Source organism: Vanessa cardui, chromosome 8 (assembly GCF_905220365.1).
Source record: "Vanessa cardui chromosome 8, ilVanCard2.1, whole genome shotgun sequence".
Taxonomy (NCBI): Eukaryota; Metazoa; Arthropoda; class Insecta; order Lepidoptera; family Nymphalidae; genus Vanessa; species Vanessa cardui.
Genome location: NC_061130.1, coordinates 14,653,521 through 14,668,658, shown reverse-complemented (window position 1 = coordinate 14,668,658; position 15,138 = coordinate 14,653,521).

Genomic DNA, 15,138 nt, shown 5'->3' with positions numbered 1-15,138 from the left:
GTTCATTATTTTGTAAATATATTTTTAATCTGTGAAAAATTGTATTTCATCACTTTCTATTTTTATTATTACGATTTACGTACTTTATACTTAAAAAATATTTTGATGGTAATGTTTAAAAATCTAAATAAAAAATAAATATTAACCTAGGTTTTGTTTTATTATAAATGTAGGTAGGCTGGCAAGAAGGTAACCTCTTCGTAAAATTACCACTGGCCGTAGACATCACTATAAACAAAATATAAATTTCTTAAAATATATGTAATATTATTACCAATGCGCAACCTTGGGAACTAAGGAGGTGTATCCTTTATGCCTTTAGGCTCACAAACCCGTGAAACCGAAACCATACTAAATATTATTATATGACGGTAGAATAACTATGATAAGTTTAATATGGTACCCAGATGAGCTTCTAAAAAGTCCTACCATCAATAATACTAGTTTAAGTATATATATATGAAAAGTAACTAACATTAAATTAATATATATTCGTATAACAACTTAGTTGTGATCGCATACTATTCGGTAACCCAGTTGCCAATCTGCCTACCTATTAAGCAATAAAAAAATGTCACTGTGTTGTTTTAGTTTATTTCGGAGTTATCAAATTGCCAGTAGAAATATAAATAGTAAATAAATAATTTAAGCCTAATTTAAAAAAATGGAACAAAATATAAATAATTTTTATTATTCAGGACTAAAAATTTGAGGTTGTCCATAAAACATAAAAGTCTAAAGATAAATAAAAGTTTTGGAAAAATAGATATTAAATGTTACTTAAATAACCTGACTTAATAAAACATTCTAGAAAACTGTATCTTATCTCTACGTATTTTAATTATAATACATTGACGTTATAACGTATAAGTAGTTTAACATAAATGTAAAGTAGCAATGCGGATGGGTCGTTGCTTGATAGTGGTATGTAAAAAAAACATGCAACGACATCATGACATTCATCCGGGTCATACACGGTTTGTAAACTTCAACAAAATGCATTAAAATTTAAAACCTATTTTTATTTCTTATTTAATATATATAGTAAATACTTTTTTTATCATATTTTTATATGAAATTTGTAACTATAATTTAAGCTTGGAAAAAATTAGTCGGAATCAATTTTATTTTTTGACAATTTACATTATATGTTATGATAACTCTGAATGATAACTCTGAATATTCTCGTTCATTCCATTTAATTTCTCCGTATCTTAAGAAAGTTTCCGATAAGGTCAGTGTGGTGGAGATATAATGTGAATCCATAGTATTTTAGCCCTTGCAGCGCTAGAGCGCTGAATCATCAAGACGCAAGGCCAAGGGCGACCAGTCTCAAGTATTAATAGGCCAGGAGATCGCTCACTTCTGATAAACGTCGAAAGTTAAAAACTAAGGTTTTTTTAATGTATTTTTTATTACTGTCAAAGTATTATTACCTCATGATAAATATAGATTGATATTTAAATGTTAAATTAAATGGGTTTGTATATTTTTCCGGAAACATGTATGTATAATCAAAACATCCATCCAATACACAAAAGCGTGATTTTTAAACATTGTCTACCTCACACATCCATTCTGTGGAACCAGTGGAACCAGCTTTTGCCGGCGGTTTTCCAAAATGATAAAACTTCTTGAAAAGAATGTACTTATTTCATAAAGGCCACGAACGCACTTGCAAGTTCCCTGGTGTTGTAGAAGTCCATGGGCGAGGGTAGTCTCTTTCCATCAGATGAGCCTCCTGCTCGTTAGCCACCTATAACATTAACTGAAACTCAGAATCAAAGTGTTACTTAAACTCAAACTCAAACTCAAATTCCTTTATTCAATATAGAAGCATTACACTTACTTATTGATTGTCAAATAAACACTACCAGCGGTTCGGAAAAAGGAATACCCTGACCTGAGAAGAACCGGCGAAAGAAACTCAGCGGGTCTTTTTTTTGTTATTTTTTTTTTGTCAAATTAATAAGATACATAGTAGTATATGATTAGAAATAGCCAGGAGGCGATCGTTTCATTCCCAAGGTGTGCTATGAAACATAAACTCGCTAATTGTATAGTAACCTTTTGCACACAAGCGTTCCTTAACATTTTTTTTTAAATTTGGCAACAGAAGCATTTTGAACGCTTTCTGGGATCCTGTTGTAGAAGCGTATACATTGCCCCACAAAAGAGTTACTGACTCTATGCAGTCGAGTAACAGGAGTAACAAGATTGTGTTTGTTCCTTGTACCAATGTTATGAGAATCACATTTTCTCATAAAAGCATTAATATTTTTCCTTACATACAAAATATGTATTGAGAAGCAACAGTCAATATCTTAATTTCTTTAAAGTAGGCATATATGTATGTTAGAACATTGAAAACATTTTATAAATAAACTTGTCGTTCTCGTTAGTCTCTTTAACTTAGTGTCCCATATGGTTGGAGTCAAGGATCGGCCATCAATACAGGCAATTGTATTCATTGCAGGAGTTCTTTACTTTTATTATATTTTCTTATCCTTTCTACGGGTGATTTAAAAAGGTTTATGAATTACTATTATTATAATTTCATATATATTGGACGTACAACAAACTTATACTCGCAATTTCTTTCGCGTTATATTTTATAATTTCTTTTTATGTTTTTTACACACACACAGAATCCATGACATATTTATAATACCTAAATCTCCTCACACCAAGCGCTTATTTTGATTCTATAATAATACAATAACACAGTTATTTGCAATAAATAATTGCAGACCTTAAATGTAATAGTTATTAATCGAACATATATAATAGCTTTTAAAATTAACTACACGGCATTATAGATTTAGTTTTTCACATTCAAAATCATAAAATAGATTATCATTTATAACGTATACAATATCGACTGGACCAGTAAATGGATCCCATGATAAGTGATTGATGATGTCCATCTGACAGATTTCGGTCATATATGACATACATAATGGGGATAAGCATATAAGCAAAAGCAATAACCGTATTTGAATTTGTGTACTAGCATAAGTACACTTTTTTGTCTCACCCTCACAATCATGTCAAATCTGACTGAACTAGGGAAAGGGTAAGCCAAGACCAACAGCCTTAAGCAGTTTTTGAGGCAAGAGTTAACAATGACAACTTCAAGGTCCAAATGGGAACTTTTTTAAGAAAATCTCAATCATTTTTATTGTCCCCGGAGTCCAGACTTTGTTCCAAGAACACAGGAAGCCTTATATGTTATCCGCTGGACCAATTCGATCTTCCCTCGCACCATCATCATCATCAGGCCGTACCCGTCCACTGCTGTACATAGGCCTCTCCAAGTGCACGCCACTGTGGTCTTTCTCCGGCTACTCGCATCCAGCTCCTATCTGCCGTATTGCGTAAATCCTCACTCCACTCCACCATTATACATACATCAAAGATTGTTGAAGCAATAGACCTGGAACATGAGTATACTGAGCTATCAAGTTCCGTCTTGTAGATACATTGATTCACTCGCCATTAACATTATAATTCGACACGGCATTGTTTGTTAGTGATTTGAGTGTCGTCTGATGTGTTCAGGTATACAAGGTGAGCGAGACATTAGGGATATCCTTTCTTAGCTTCTCTGGTAAGCAGCGTATTGACTGTACGCTAATTTAAAAAATATTATATTAAAAATATGTTAAAATCTTCATAGCATGGACTATTGATGATTACCTCTAAGCAAAATTTTACAGGATTAATTTGACATTATTATTTTTTTACTAACATTTTTTTTGTTGTAGACTAATTTAATGAAATATTAGCAATTTGCAAACAAGTTGCAACGATTCCAAATCTAACCAAAAACTATACAATATGTATGTATTTTCGTTGAATAAATTATAATATAATCCCTTTCCGCCAACGCGTATTAACAGAATTGTCGAAAGTGGCAAGAATATCTTTGATATTCAATTTAGCATAAGCAGCAATAAATTTGCTCTCTAATTGAAATAATTGACATTTACCATTTGCAATAATATTCGAGACATACAGAAGGTACTATCATAATTAGCATATTATATTTTAATTATAACTCAAAATTTCGTTTTGAAGAAAAGGATAAAGGGAAATGAACATTGAAAAATATTAACTAACTCATCGACTTCGCGATAATATTGCAGGTCTATAGTTTTAGGCTATTAATGATTTATATTTATAATTATTTCTTGTTCAATAAGATCATAATGGTTTTATAAAATGTCCAAAAAGTTATATACGAATCGATTAGTATAACAAATTGTTCTATAAAACATGATTACACGAATTAACATTATAGTTACATTAGCGTCAGATTAAATGACATCATAAGTGTCAGTGCGTACCCAATAATAGCTGTATTCGTGGTAACATATGTGTTAAATAAATTTATATTTTAATAAATATAAGTAACAAAATAATTATGTGGAATTTAATATTAAAATATAAATAATGTTACGAGTGATAACAATATGAATTGCTTATGATTCAGAAGAACAAATCTAGTATATTAATACAACGATTGCATTTTATATTATCTCAATTTCATAAAGTACCAAGAACCAATTTAATATTGGTAATCAATATTCTTATGGTATAGGTTGAAGGACGGGCATATGGACTACCTGATGGTAAGTGATCAACACCCATAGCCAATGGTGCCGTAAGAAATATTAACCATTCCTTGTATTACCAATGCACCTTCAACCTTAGGAACTAAGATGGTCTGTTCCTTGGTTTTTTTTTATGGTGTAGGTTGGCGGACGAACATATGGGCCACCTGATGGTAAGTGGTCACCATCGCCTATAGACAATGACGCTGGAAGAAATATTAACTATTCCTTACATCGTCAATGTGCCACCAACCTTGGGAACTAAGATTTTATGTCCCTTGTGCCTGTAGTTACACTGGCTCACTCACCCTTCAGGCCGGAACACAACAATACTGAGTACTGTTATTTGGCAGTAGAATAACTGATGAGTGGGTGGTACCTACCCAGGCGGGCTTGCACAAAGCCCTACCACCAAGTGTGCTGTGTGTTGTGCCTGTAGTTGCACTGGATAACTGTTGTTTAGCTGTAGAATTTCTGATGAATGGGTGGTACGACGAGCTTGCACAAAGCCCTACCCCCAAGTAATTATAATGAATAATTAATATTTTCTGTATAGGAACAAAAGTATTAGGTGTCTCTTGCACTACTTTCATACTAATCCATCGATTAACACTATAATTCGTTAGTGACAGTCCGTGAAGCGTGGGCGGAGATAGTTTTTGAGCCCTTTCAATTCCAATTGTTCTTGATTAACTGTGACTGTTGCATTGATGTGACAACTATTGTATTAACTCGTTGGCATTCGCATATATGTCAAATATATACTGTATATAAGTGTAGAGGTGAGGAGATGTATGTTTGTGAATAAAGTGCATCTCAAAACGTACCAGGCAGAAATAGAGTAATGTGGAATTACTCGTTCGAGAGTTTGTTCATCATTCATACCCATCAGGCTTCAAATGCCGTATTTTCAAATTATGCTCAAAAAGCGCGTAAATTAAATTTTTGAGTAATACATCTTTAGCTACAATATTGTTATTCTAGAAATTTACCTCACGACATGAGAACCTCACATATATATATGATACACTTAACTTATTAATTTACTTCAATTTCATTCTTAGCTGAATAGCTTTTAGTTGTGCCGACAGGGCACACAGATTATTTCATTATTAGTTTAATGGCTATTAATTGTGCTGACATGCCACAGATTATTTCACCAATGTGACGTCGAAAGTATTTTTTTTTTGTGGCTTTTATTTGTGCCAAGAGGGCTCAGACGTCGAAAGTAATCCTTTATACGGTATACCAATTTTAAATTGACAGTTCTATTGATTTATCTAATTCAAGTTTGACATCATCCCAATCGCACAATTATGAATAAACGTATTTTTTTTAAATATAATTTATAATTTCTGATATTCACAAATATATAGTAACTCTTGTGTTTTCGACCGTTGAAAAATCGTTAACATTCAATATGGGGTATTTTAAAATAGTAAAAAATGAAAATAAAAATGTATTGACAGTTCTTAGTTCACCTTTTGACAATATTGAAAGTTGTTTTTGATAATATTAAATGTTACAAATATCGTTTTGATATAATTTTTTAGTTTCTTGTAAATTGTTGATGCTTACATTTATGTATTATAAAGTTAAGCAACAGTTCTGAAGTAGGAAAATTAAGCTTTAAAGAGAAGGAATTAAATCACCCCTTGTATTACCTACTTTGCACACACGATTCTTTGATACATACACATAATATATAGGTACCTATACGTATACATATATGAATAAATTTAGGAGCAGATTCGACGTTTAAGAAAAGCACGAGGTGAATCCCAAAAATGAAATTAAACAAATTATGACGACGTAATGAACATATTCTATGCAATATATAAATGTTGTATGTCTACAAAAACATGAACGAAAATTTTGACATACTCTAGAAACAAGCCTTATTCATAGATTTCAGGTTTAGTAACGTTTTTGTGAGATACATACATATGTTTTTGGAACAAGATCCTAATTGTTAAAAAATATTTAATTGCAAGTATTTATTAATAAAATGTTAAAGAGCGTTTGTGTGCTAAAGGATATCTCAAAATTTATTCATTGGTTTGATTCTCTTGTTGGGAATGATGATCGCTACAAGCTACGTAATATAACTTTTATTAATGTATGAAAGTTTTATATTATCCATTATTCCATGGATTTTTAGTTGGTTCTTCCCTCAGATATGAGGTATTAATTTCCGAACCTTTGTTAGATTTTTATAAATCAAAGACACATTTTTTTTTATTAATAGCTATGACATCAATAATTAATAGGATATTTTAAGTAAATGTTAAACAACTATAATAAAATGAGACATTTGGAACCTCTTAAAACCTGTAATATACAGTTAACAACAAATAGATTTATTTAATTTATCTGACCTTAAATTTTATTATAACCGGAAAAATAAATGTTCAACTATTGTACAATTTAGATTTCATAATGAGACATAACATCGCTATTTAAAAACTAGAGTTTAATGCCGAATGAGTCAAAACAATCTTATACAAGACGTCAAAAAACATTTCCTACGCATGCGCAATAACGCTCATGTGCGCTTGCTAATTTCTACATAAAATACTTCTAAATTTGTTATGCGTATCTTGATAATCTTACTTTGCTAATTAATAGATTAAAAATTTAAATTATTTAAGAAAATTACTTAACAGCAGAACATTTAAGTGTTAATAAATTGCATAGTTAGTATATGTTGACTTTTAGGGAGGATATATTAAAATAAAATAAACTAGCCTTTTTTATAAAAAATACGTTAGGTTAGTTTGGACGGCCAATGTTGGGCAAAAACCTTCTCAAAGTTTTTTTCTTTTTTTGTCTGACGCTCGCTATCCGCTGTCATAACATCCCTAGATTTTTATTATGCCAACCCCGAACTGTTTTCAGAATGTTCGTTTAGCATCGCTTGAGAACCAGTTCAGAATCATCTGCTTGTGTTGCCTGCATATTTTCATAATCTAATGAAAAAGCAACTCCGATGTTTGTTTTAGCCTGTTCATCACAGATTTGAGGTTACAAAACTGTTCTTAGTATATTTTTGAGAGTTAATAATAAAGTGTAAATTGTGTATTAATTTTCATAGCATTAAGTACTGAAGCAAATAATATTAAGTATAGATTTATAGAAAAAAAAAAACATAGCAATACCTGTGAGTTTACCCGACTTACAGTAAACACGACCTTTTCTTTCCTTTTTTTTATTTCAATAAATAAAGTAAGTAACAAAGTTTTTTTTAGTTGTTCCATAAATTGTTATTAATAAAAATATATCTGACATTATGCTCAGCATCTCAAAAAGTACAATTATTAAAGGATAAATAAATTATTTTGACGCTTTTTTGTTTACTTTGGCTACACTAAACTGCAGACTTTTAAATGCACTGTACACTATAAAGAACCTAATTTTCACCGCGCGCCGGCCATGACAGTCGCCATTTAAATTCATGGCGCGAAATAAATGTCTCAATAAATTGCATATTATTTCACCGCTTGTTACATAATTCTAATGTTCAATACCTTGCAACAGTATGTCGATTCGTAATAAATATACATGAATTTTATATAAATTGGCGACAGGGGTTTGTGTGAGCTTGTTGATGTTGTTCGGATAAAACAAGGGAAATGTTGTCATAACCTTAATATTAGATAAAGCTAGACAAGATAGTAATCCATGGTAATACCTAACAAATAAATAAATATTTACCTCGTATCATCATCATCCTCCTGCCCTTATCCCAATTTTATTTGAGGTCGGCGCAGGATCTTTTCTCCTTCCATACTTCTCTGTCAAACGTCTTCACACGCGTAACATTCTTTCTTACCATATTGTCTTTCACTCAATCCATTCATCGTTTCCTTGGTCTTTCTCTACCTCTATATCCATCCACAAAATATTTACCTCGTATAATCTCGTTAATTTTTACTCAGTAAATTAAATCAATTTATTAGAAGTAATTATATCATTGTTTTGTGGATATCATATGATATTGACCACTTAGCTTCATTGACCTCTATAATTAAAGGTCGCAAGCCTTACATTTAGTCTTGAATAGCGGCTAACCGCGTCTATGTTTCGCTAACCGCTGAAATCATTTGGATGATACATGAAACCACTAACCTTAAACCGTGAAACTACTTAATGAAACCTCGTTAACAATATTCGATTTTGTCCTTCAACTGCTTCGAAAATATATCAATCAGATTTGAGTAAAAAAAAATCGATTCGAAAAAGGTTTTAATTAAAAAAAATCTTAATTGTTGTCAATTATTGGATTAAATAAATATAATTAATTTATAATGAGTAAAAAATATTGGATAACGAAAATGGGACATACAAATAAAACTAGAAAAGGGCTGTAAACTGAAAAGTATGGTGGATAAAAAGTATGAATAATTAATCAAAATATTTGTTTCAAAGGCATCTTGAACATATATGGAGTCAGTGTAAATTTTACGAATATAAAACCTGTAACTAGTGGTTTTTTTATGGCATAATAAGGAGTACGCTCTTTTCTTGGAGGTTCCCACGTCGTATCGGTTCGGAAAAACCGCCGGCGAAAGCTGGTTCCAAAAAGTGGTTGTGTGAGGCAAAAAATATCTAAGAAATCGCGCTCTGGTGGATTTTCGGTCATCTAGGTGGTGCGGGTGAAACTTAGATTTTTGACGAGATGTCTGTAGGTGAAATTCAGCAGCCGGGATTAATCCAAACAATTCCTCGAAACATTCCCCGTGAAAAATTCAGTAGAAGATGCAGAGTGATCCAACATCTCTACCAGAGCCAAAGGATCAAGAAGATCGGAAAGGGCTTGATCGTCGATAACTCGAGCCGCTCTACGTTGGATGCGGTCAAATGGAAGGAGCTGGTACTGGGGAGCACCCGCCCAGAGGTGAGAGCAGTACTCCATGTGAGGCCGAATTTGCGCCTTGTAAAGTTTTAAGCGATGGACCGACGTGAAATACTGTCTCGCCTTGCTGAACACACCCAGCTTTTTTGAAGCTAATTTGGCTTTGCCTTCCAATTGACCGCGCCACTATATTCCACCACGCTGTTCCAATGCGGGTTAGTGAAATGCGCATATGGCAGAATTTCTATTGAAATTAGACACATGCAAGTTTCCTCACTTTGTTTTCCTTCGCCGCCGAGCACGAGATCAATTATAAACAGAAATTAAGCTCATACATATATATAGTGTGCATGCCTGGGTTTGAACCCGAAATCATCGCTTAAGATGCATGCGTTCTAACCACTGGGCCATCTCAGCTCAATACGCTAATATGCTGATACGCCGTGTATATATCTACAATTGAAATTGGAGGGGCGCACCTTCGCATGTCAACAGATCTATATCATGATGACGGATACAATGATAAATTTTAATTTTTATAGGCCAGTGGTTTGATTCGATACATCATTTATTACATTACATGTCACAGTTAATGTTCGTTGGAACTGGTAAAAAGATTAATACATTGAGTGTCTTGACGACAATGACAAATTAAAATAGTTTGTATAAGTTGAATAATGTTGTTACCTTTTCTGAATACTATAGTATATTGTAAGATAGTCAAAAAGATTACTAAGACAAATACAGGTACCGGTAGTGTTGTCTTAGATTCTCGCGATTATTACACATTTAAATAAAACTAGTTTTAACGGATTTAAATCACGTATATTAATTATTTTTATCATCCCGACGTTTCGAGCACTTTACAGCGTTCGTGATCACGGGTAGACAAAAATAATTAACGGGATGATAAAAATAATTAATATACGTAATTTAAATCCGTTAAAACTAGTTTTATTTCAAGGTACCGGTAGATGTCGTCGTTCTACTTATGTATATATATTAACTAAATTATAAAGAAGACATCGAGAAGAATAACGCTGCAGCATCATAGTGTATAGAATAAACTTATCCCATGGGAAATTACTCATGACAACCGATCAAGTAATATTGATTTATTTTTAATCTATTCATAAAATATGTATTGGAAGGTCTGTTTGTAATATTAAAATAGCTATTTTTACTCAATGCATGTGTATGTACATACGGTACATATACCAAAATAACATATTTTTCTATTTTTTGTCGGTCTGTCCGTCTGTTTGTTCCGGCTAATTTCTGGAACGGCTGGGCCAATTTTGACGGGACATTCACTGGCAGATAACTGATATAATGAGAAGTAACTTAGGCTACAATTATTATTTTTTTATTAAATTCAAAAGCACACGAGGTCACGGGCACAGCTAGTCTCAAATACGAACGTATACTTCTATTTAATAATAACATATGACTACAACATATAAATCTGCTGTAGATTTGATTAAGTACGTATTTGATTACTAGCACGTACAAACACCGTCAAACTAGAACACTTACCCAATGGGCATTGACAGTTATGTAATGCGTTTCCTCATCTTTGCGATCTGGAATGAACATCCGTCATGGTGTTGAATCAGCAATGACGTATTGAACTATCATGTGATACATGTGTATATAGCCTTAAACTTAAACGTATTGGATAATTAACATTATTTACGTCAATGCTGAGAAAGCTTTGATATAAAAGATATGCTGTAATCAAAATTGTAATGGAGAAAATATTGCTCTTTAATTTGGCCGTGATATTAATTGTAAGAGTATTCGATCTATCGACCACTGAAGGGTGAAATTACATGTGCTTTATTGTGTTTATAACACATCTCGTGCTCGAGGTTGAAGACAAATAACATAAGGAAACCTGCATGTATTTAAATTCAATAAAACTTTATCAAGATGTGCATCTTAGTAGTAGGGCTTTGTGCAAGCCCGTCTGGGTAGGTACCACCCACTCACCAGTTATTCTACCGCCAAATAACAGTACTCAGTATGGTTGTGTTCCGGTTTGAAGGGTGAGTGAGCCAGTGTAACTACAGGCACAAGGGACATAACATCTTAGTTCCCAAGGTTGGTGGCACATTGACGATGTAAGGTAATATATCTTACAGCGTCATTGTCTATGGGTGATGGTGACCGCTTTCCATCAGGTGGCCCATATTCTCGTCCGCCAACCTACACAATAAAAAAAAAACCAATATGATGTTCCAATATAACCTACATTGGCTCCAATATCATCATGGTGGAATAAGCCAGATATATCTCCTCAAAGAGTAAGAGAACCTTAGCCCCAGAGGCAGATTTACCAATAGGCTAAGTAGGCTGGAGCCTAGGGCGGCAATTTTAGCGCAAATTTTTATTATCTTACAGAAATAAAAAAAATAACTTATAATTATATGTATACATATAACGTCCGTAATCCATATACTCGTTACTGCATAGTGGGTTGGAAAAATAATCTAGTAACTGACAGAAATATCACCTAGTTTACAATCACACTAATAACGGGTTAAACTCGATGTAATGAGGACGATAGAACAGAAATCATAAATGTTGCAAAAGAAAGTAGGGGCGGCAAAATTGAATAGCCTACTAGCGGCAAATTTGTGAATCCGTCACTGTTTAGCCCGTCAGTTGGATATTTACAGGATATTCCGTTCGTGTTCGCTATCAGGCTCTTATTAATGCTGGGTTCAGAGTGTGCCCTACATCCTGAGTATTGAGCTCTTGCCAATGAGATTTAAACAATCGGTTAGGTACTCCAGATCTCATTATTTTTTTTTTGCTTGCGGACACTTTGTGCTTAAGAAGATGGGGGACTTAGCACATTAAATTTTTTTCTCTCAACTGTTAATATAAATTTCCTTCCCCGATATTCTTGGCATCTCTAGCTATTCTTAATGTTATTTAAATCAGTTAAGATATTTAGTAGTGAAAATATGATTTATTTTTGTATTAATATAGTTACTAGTTGGAAATATAATACAATATTATCAGCTTGTAGCTTCGGAAATAAATCCTTCTTGGAGCAAGGTATCCGTTTCTATAACAAAATTCAGACATTTTTAACTTTGCCTTTTCGTAAATCCAAATCGATTATAAAAAATACATTGGTAAAAAAGGCATTTATTCGATACAATTTATTTAGATGATAAGAAAGCGTGGAGTTGATACCCGTTGACTTTCACGCAGGATATATTAATTTTAAATAAATGTATTTAACAAACATGACTGTAATTTAAAATGTCGATAAAGATTAACTACAGAATTTCTTGCCGGTTCTTCTCAGCAGAATCTACTCTCCGAACAGGTGGTAGCTTCACTTAATTGTAAAATGACGTTTCAAAAGTGCTTGTAAAAGCCTACTTGAATAAAGTATAATTTGATTTGATTTAAGCGCGTTCAAAATTACCAACTCTGTAGCTATATAACATTAGTATTAATCTGTATTTCCCAATATCTTCACACACGTGTTAAATTAAGAACTTAATGTCGTCATATTATTACTTATTACGCGTTTCAAAACGAAATGCTCCAGTTTGTTCCGCTAATTATATTGTAAACGTTGATTGACAATCTATTTGCGGTCATTATCAGATACTTACATCGAAATTACGTGATTGACATACATACATATAACCATGTCAAACATATATAAATTTGTTATTTTTCAATTATTGAGTAAAGCCCAATGATATTCTAATAAACAGATATGTTATATCCATACTAAACACAGAAAAGTGGGCCGCGCCGGGGACCGTTTATTTTAGTTTATTTTTACATTTCGTTAAAAGTAAAAAGGATAGATTGATAAGAACAATAAGTATAAGGGATAACTAGATGTTTTAATTACGCAAAACGTATTACTACGTAATTATGATAACGTATTACTTCGTAAAACGACTAAAGGCAAACGTCCCAATTAGGACGTTTTCTAGTCTTCACTTTTTGCGCGTTAATAACATATCTGTTTACTACAACATCATTTGTAAAGCCTATTCCAAGAGAAAGTAGGAAAAAAGATATAGAAAGAACAAACTTTAGATTTATTAGAGCTGTCTAATATAAACAATGTCGTAAGGCATTGGGTCTTACAAAATGACTTATCAATAATTAGGTCTTTATTAATGTTTACTGGCTATATAGATTTTTATTATTTTTCGTTTGACACAGTCTACTTGTATTCTAGAATGCTCTCGAACAAGTTAGTACGATAATAAAATCCTTTGAAATCGTTACATTTGTTTATTTATCAAAATTAACCTATCAAGATTTACGTATTTGATGTGATTTGCTTGAGATGATGAATATATCACTACATAGTATAAAACGAAGTCGCTTTCTCTGTCCCTATGTAACTTTGTATGCTTAAATCTTTAAAACTACGCAACGGATTTTGATGCGGTTTTTTTAAATAGATAGTGATTCGAGAGGAAGGTTTTTGTGTATAATACATCTAGAATATAGTAAAGAAACACTGATAATTTTAGGTGTTTGTAATGTGATGTCATAAATAAACAAATTCTGTAGTATATTTAGTATCAGTATTGTACCCGTGCGACCGCGGGGCGGGTTGATAGTTATTTATAATACAACACTATTCCACTTAAACACTTATTTCCACAAGTCTCCTTCTACAATTATTTATTAATTTATATACAGCTTAATTTGCATCTATATGTTACTTATAATTTTATTATTAGAGATGGCCCAGTGGTTAGAAAGTATGCATTTTAACCGATGATTGCGGGTTCAAACCCAGGCAAGCACCGCTATATATATGTGCTTATTTTGTGTTTATAATTTATCTCGTGCTCAGCGGTGAAGGAAAACATCGTGAGGAAACCTGCATGTGTCTAATTTCATCGAAATTCTGCCACATGTGCATTCCACCAACCCGCATTGGAACAGCGTGGTGGAATATGTTCCAAACACTCTCCTTAATGGAAGAAGAGGCCTTATCTCAGCAGTGGGAAATGTACAGGCGGTTACTTTAAGAAAAAAACTTTGCTTTACCTTTTTTATTATTAAGATTGATAATACCATACGATTTTACAACACTTCTTAGCCATCAGTCATCAATGTAAACTATTCACCTGATCTAATAACTTCTCTCCTCAAAAAAAAAAAAGAAAGATTGCTGGCGGTATAATAACTGTTAGCAAAAGAAGAAGGACGACATAGTTCCAAACCCTCTCCTTGATGGAAGAGGAGGCCTTATCTCAGCAGTGGGAAATTTACAGGCTGTTACTTTACATATTTGCATCATTCTATATTTATTCTAGTTATTTTAACAGATTTAAATTAAAAAATATATATTTTCAAGGAAAATAAAAACCAGAACACTAAATAAAGAAACTTTATTAATTATGTACTAAACGGAGAAAAATGTTCATAGTAATAAAAATTACACATACAATGGCATCTATTACGATTAATTTTAACTTAGTATCGCCCGCTGCTGTATTCAAACAACTTCCGACCTTATACACTTATAATACGGCTTAAATTTTAATAGCATTCATAAACTGACTGAGCGATATCATCATTCATTCATTTACAAATATCATACATTATTTTAAACTTGTATTATTCATTTTGGAGAACATTACATTTGTACGCTTTTTAAACATC